We start from the raw sequence: 7,063 nt of genomic DNA on the forward strand, positions 1-7,063 counted from the left end.
ATGTACATGTGGTACCATTCAACTTCGGTAACCATAATCGGTTTTAAAGGTATAAGTAAAATGTGAATTGATAAAGAAATTAACAAATTATTTAATTTGTTTTTGATATTTTTTTAAATTTTAATAATTAATGGATAGTATTTATTTCTTTTACTGGTAGATATATTTGTATTTATATTTGACTTCATCTACTTTTCAATGCAAATGCATCATCAGATGTAAATCATGATGGTAAATAAAGAATTTTTAAGATTACTGATACATAAATAGGTTTAGTGTGTAAGTGGCACAAATGTGATTTATTTTCCTTCAGTGCCTGTGTGTTGAAGACACATTACTGAAAATAACGTTTTAATTTTATGAACCTGTCATTAGTGTTAGGACATATGGAGCAAAGAGGTGTAAGTACTGAAATTAAAAAATTTTAAACGAAGAACAAATGGTAGAGTAAAATCTTAACTCTTTTCGGCGAAGCAGTTGTGCTAGTAACTTTTATAGGTGCTGTTATGCTGCAGGATTGGCCGTGGTGGCCTGATTGGTAAGGCTTTGAACTTGTTCCTTCAGGGTCCTCAGGTTCAATACCAGCTGTTCTTTCGTGTTTACTGATGGTGACAATAGTACCTTAAACATGTCACAAAGTTTTCTCAGTTCCCATTCTAAATAAATACCTCTAGGGGTGGTAGATCAGAAATGGCTAGGCTCCTAGTACAAAAGTTGGCTTCAGGGCACCATCCGACCAGTTAAACTGTGTGTAGTTGTAGGTATGGGGGGACCCTGTAGTGAAGTGTAAACAGCATGATTTGGAAAAACTTCTCAATGAAAGACCTACCTAGGGTTTGAACTTGGCACACATATTACTCAAAACTTACATCTCTTGCATCAAATCCACTCGGGGCGTGTACAGAAAATTTCTGGCCCATCATGAATTACTTTTACAGGCCCCCTCTCTATATTGTTTACCCCTATGGCTCTACATATATTTCATCTCGGGGCCCCCTTCAGGCTCGGGCCCGCTCCAACGGGTGTCCCTTCTCCCCCCTGTGCACACCCCTGATTCCACTTACATCTCTTTACAACTCACTGTCTCTGCCACAAAGTTACCAGCATTTGTAATTTTTCTATAAAAAGAGAATCGCCCTTGATGATTTATTTTAAAGTTTTTATTAAATTAATCATGTATAAAAGATTGCGTTACCTGAATTCTAGAGCATAAAATAATGTCAGCAGAAGTGTGAAAGTGGTGAACATCTATCTTTAAAAAATTCTTCAATTTGAAAAGTTTATTTTTAATGTAATTTTGTTATTGCTGATATGTTAGCCGTAATTGATTTGTTTTGGTAATAATTTCTTTTTGAAGTATTTTTCTTTTGCATATGTTGCTCTTGTTACAGATTATATGCCAGGGTGGTACATTCAAATATCAACCCAAGCCTCGCCCCTCCCCTCTTTTTTTTTTTACTGTTCTAATAATGTAAATGTATTTTCAATTATTTGGTTTAGAAACTAGTACAGTCATGCATGGTTAATGTGAACATACTTAACAGTGAAATATAGTTGTATTATAACTGTTTTTGTTTCTTTTGACATAATATATGATAAATGTGCATTGTTTTATTTGCTACATCATTGTAATAATCCTTTATCAAGTTTGAATCATTTATAAGAGTTGTTGCTATTCATCTTTTTCATATTGGACATGTTATAATTTATTATATTAATTAATAAAAGTTAGTTAAAATGTTTTTTAAATTAGTAAATTTTGTGTTATTTTAAAATAATCAACATTGTGAAATGTTGACCTTTGTATATGTTATATGTTTGACCATGTTCTGTATTATACTTTCTTTTATGGACTAGATATAAAAACTGAATGTAATTTTATGATTTTTTTTGGTTATTTATCTAGTATTTTATATATTAGCCCGATTTTGTACATTTTTTAATTAAAATTATTTTTTGTATTATGTTTTTGTGTATTCCCATTTCAGTTACATTATGATCTGATTTATTCATAAATTATTGTGTGTACATCCTTGTATATATACATATATTTCTACATTTTTATTTATATATCTATAGATGTAATTTATTATTGAAAATTGATACATTATATACACATGTTATTCATTTCTGAAAATTATTTTGTCTCATTTCAAAAGAATGTTTATTTAGATATGAATCATAACCTATAAATTTTATTTTATTACATATGATAAGTTTTTTTTATTTGTTATTATTTCGATGTTTAAAGTTAAGAAATACAGTGGAACACTAATTATACATTTTCCATGTGAAGCCTCTTTCCTTTTATAAATTGTTTTCATTGGTACTATTTAACTTGCTATTCCCATAATAATTTTAAGTAGGGGTATGCTTTTACAGCGATAATGTTTAGAAAAATATTAAACGTTTCTAGCATGAAATACTGTCTGTTCTTAACATTTTATACAGAAAGAAATCCTTGTGTTAAATATTCTGCAATTGATGAAATAAAAATTAAAAGTTTCTACTTTATATATACAGTTTTACAATAGTATAATGACTTAAAAACTCTCCCGAGATCTGCTTTGAGAGTTCAGTGTGTCAAAGAGATAAGACCACATGTTATGTCCACTATTCATATGATCCAGACTTCTTAAAAATAAATATTTTAAAAAAGTGATTAAAATTTGCCTAAACCCCTTTTGGAGAAACACATTGATTCCAAATTGAATTTTTTTTTATTTATTTTTTGTTTAACCCAAACAAAGGTGTCCTCTAAATCTTGTGTACGATTTTTAATTCAGCTTCCACCGTGTTTCTTTATCCATATTTTATTTTATTATCTCTCAAATAATCTGTTCTGCTTAAAAATCCACTTAAGGTCAGATGTACTTGATGTTTTGTCACATAGGAATTTTAGTTTTTCATTGTGATTTCTAAATTGCGAGTAGGCTTTCCTCTTAAAAATTGTTTTACTGTCATGTGTGTATCTAAAAATTTAAAGGATGAGCTTAAACCAAATTATTTTTTCAACAAATTTGGAATTTATGTACTTAGCAGCAAAATGTTTAGTTAGGAATTTTCATTTGTGATTTTGGAAGGGAGGAATTAAATTGTATTATTATGTCAGGTTTAAAAAAGAATTTTAACATGTTATGAAGAAGTCATCCTGTGTCAGTGTAACTGTCAAGCAATTAAAACTGTCATGTAAAAAGAACCTTAAAGGTGCATTTGAGATTTTTCTAATTAAATTTATTTTAGTGGAACATTAAGTAAAACAGATTATTTATTATTTTAATAAATGAAATCATTTCAAATAATTTTTATTTTAAATTAAATTTTAACTTTTTATGTATTTTTTTTTAAAGTTATAACTAATTATTGTTAAATATTCTTCAAAAGTAATCCTAGATTTAATAAGTATATACTATGTATATGTCAAGTTGTCTAAATGTTTTGGGGCCACTTATGTCTATGCAATTTTATAGCAATAATTAAACTTTCAATGTTTGCTGTTTCCTTTAATTGCTTTGTAAAAATTTATAACCCATATTCAATGTATTCTTATGATTATACTTTTCTTACTTTTAAGAAAAAATATGTTCAATGAACATGGTTAATATGTGAAGTGTAAAAGATTAGTAGTTCATGTAATATCTCTGTTTATAAAGTGTATAAGATTGATGAAACAGAACGTAATTCCACACTCAACATGCAACTCAAGATTCTACATACAGTGGCTCCCAAAAGTGTTCGTACACCTTGAAATTTTGTAATAAAACCAAAATAACGCAAAACTGAATTTGAATATGAAGTCCAATTTTTTTTTCACACCATTCTTATGCCATTCTGAATAAAACTTAGTAGTTTTTTTCAAAATAGTGCCAGATTTTATTTTTGAAATTTGTCAAAAAATGAAGAGACGGAGAAATAATACGCCACAAAAGTCGTCGTACACTCAAATTTTTTCGAATAAATTCATGATTAAAACAATCATATGTCATTTTTTTATTATTTTTGCATTGTGTTGACCTTTAAAAGTCATTTGGCTTTAATTTTTTGTTTATTTATTCCTTAATATTGTGCTTATTACTTTAAAATGACTGGTATTTGAAAAACACCACAAACACCATTCGAAATTTGAATTGTTTACTCACAGTAGCGGTAAATTGGTTTGAAATGTCTCTAAATTAGGTAGTTTATACCATTCTATAGTGAAGTGCTTGATAAAATGCTTTAAAGACAAGAATAGGATCGAAAACACGGTAAGAAAAGGTCAACTGGCAAAGTTAACAATGCGTGATCGGAGGTTTACAGTTAAAAAAATTATGAAAAATACACATTTGAGTGCTGAAAAAATTTCTGCAGAATTGAATGAAACATTTTACGTTTAATTTTCACCTAAAATTGTTCGCCAAGTTCTCTGATTAACTGGATTAAATGAGACCTCTTCCTGCAGAAATTTTCTTGTTCGTGCGAATAACAGTAAGCTTACGCTTTCCGTCGCAAAATCAATGATAAATAAGCTCAAAACGTTTTGAAACAACGTCTTACTTATAGATGAAAATAAATTTAACATTTTGGGTTAAATTGTTGTATAATTGTAAATAAAAGAAAAAATGAGGAATTTAATCTGAAGAACTTAGTTGGATCAGTTAATCAGGACGGTGAAAGTGTTTTAGTGTGAGGGTGCATTACAGCATCAGGACTTGGAAATTTGGAATTTTTTGATTAAATAATGAATCATGCTGTTCATTTAAATATTTTAAAAAGCAATTTTAAACTATTAGCCCAAAATTTGGTAATCGGAAACAACTTTGTTTTTTATCGAGATAACGATAAGAAGCACACGTTTGCGTTTGGTGCCTCAAAAATTGTCCTTAAGCTTAGAAATACCCCCTCAATCTCCAGATTTGAACTTAATGTAACATATTTAGAGATATCTGGGGGCTAGATTACGAAAATACAGCTTTGAAACGAAAATAGAGCTAGAAACAGTAAGACTCAAACTGGGGTTGAACACTTACTCAGAAATTACGCAAAAAAAGAAAGAAAAAACAATGAAATCTATTCCCAGACGTTTAAAAGCTCTTGTTGATACTGCATGATGTTCTACTAAATAATAACTTTGTAAAAAGTTAGATTATTTACTAATTTTTTGACATTTTTTCAAAGTGTACGAAGACTTTTGTGAGATAAAATTTCCGGCAATTTTGGGTTTTTGATTTTTTAAAAATTATGTTTTAATGTTTTATTAAAAATTTTCATGTAGTTTTGTTAAATATAGATCATAGATCTTATAATAAAATGCCTATTCCGAAATATTAATTCTAACCAATGGATAATGGCCTATTTCATTGAAAATCGTAGGTGTACGAACACTTTTGGGAGCCACTGTATTTGGGATGAGTGAAGAGAAGAACAAATATTAAAAAAAACAAGACATACCCCTCCCCCAGGCACACAAATCCACCGAAGACAACAGTAATAGTTTAAAGATCATAATGTTTCTGTCGGAGATGATTGGAATTTCCACCGTTTTTAGATAAATTGTTGTAGTTAAGTCCTTATTATGTCTGAAGACGTAATCAGTGTGTCGAAATCTTGTTTAACCGGTGCTTATTTTCATTGTTGGTTTGTTTTACAAGCATTTCCGTCTTTAACAAATGTACCAGAAAGGGGAAAAAAATCTACACATCCTATACGCTTAAGTTTACCACACTCATAACAAATACATTGAATGGGTTAAAAATGTTTGCAAAGTTAAAAATGTTTTAAACTTCTGTATGTAATGTTAAATGTAATTATTTGTATCTGATTTTATCCCCATGTCTTTAAATGTAAAGCAAATATATAAAACTTTTTGTTGTGCTCATAACTGATAAGAAGTGTATACATATGTATAATCTATATTCATTTATATAAAGGCTTTGTGCTTGAATTGTGATCTGTATAATTTTATGCCTGTTATAAAAAGTTGTACATTCTTTATTCAGTGTTTGTAATGATTTTAATAATTTACTGAAATTTATCTTGTCTTAAATTTTTGGCTTAAATGGATTATGACTTGGGTTGGAAATTTAAATACTACCTTCCCTTGAGAATTTCTTTAAATGATCTGTCACAGAGATTTGATATGCTGCAGTTTCTACAGAAATAATTTGGGTTTTATATATGACAAGTTCTTCAATCTTTCGGAAAAAAAAGTAAGGATAAACAATATTTATTTATGTTCAATGTTTTAAAATATCATAGTTATATGTCTTTCTATTAAATGACATAACAGCAAAAAGTAATGGGTGGAAAGAAGGAAATTTAAATATTCTCTTCCTTTGAGAATTCGTTTGAATTGTCCATCACAGAGGTTTAATCTGCTGCAGTTTCTACAGGAATAATTTGGGTTACATATACTGCCATGGGCAGATAAATGGCAGTATCTGCAGATATGAGTTTTCAAGATATTTGAAGAAATGCATGTTTGGATTCATTGCTAACAATAGGGAAAGGTGGAATTGAAAGTTTTTTTTGTGCCTTTCTTTCAACGGAAAACTAAAAAGCAAGCTTGTACAATAAAGCTAACATACAACAGATGACAAAAATGCAAAAAATGAAAATTTTGCAGTTATAGCCTTTTACCTGCCCACGGCTACTTCTATCTTTCAAAAAAAAAAAAAAGTAAGGATCAACAATATTTATTTTTTATGTTCAATGTTTTAAAAAATCATAGTTATGTCTTCCTATTAAATGACATAACTGCAAAAAGTGATATTGGGTGGGAGGAAGGAAATTTATATATTTTCTTCCCTTGATAATTAGTTTAAATGATCCATCACAGAGATTTAATCTGCTGCAGCTTCCGCAGGAATAATTTGGGTTATTTATTACAAGTACTTCAATCTTTCAGAAAAAAAAGTAAGGATCAACAATATTTATTTTTATGTTCAATGTTTTAAAAATTCCTAGTATAAATGATCCGTCACAGAGATTTGGTATTGTTCAGTTTTAACAGGATTAATAACAAGCACTTCAATCTTTCTGAAACGAATAAAAACGGTAAGGATCAAGAATAACATTTTTATGT

The sequence above is a fragment of the Uloborus diversus genome, chromosome 4 (assembly GCF_026930045.1).
Source record: "Uloborus diversus isolate 005 chromosome 4, Udiv.v.3.1, whole genome shotgun sequence".
Lineage (NCBI taxonomy): Eukaryota > Metazoa > Arthropoda > Arachnida > Araneae > Uloboridae > Uloborus > Uloborus diversus.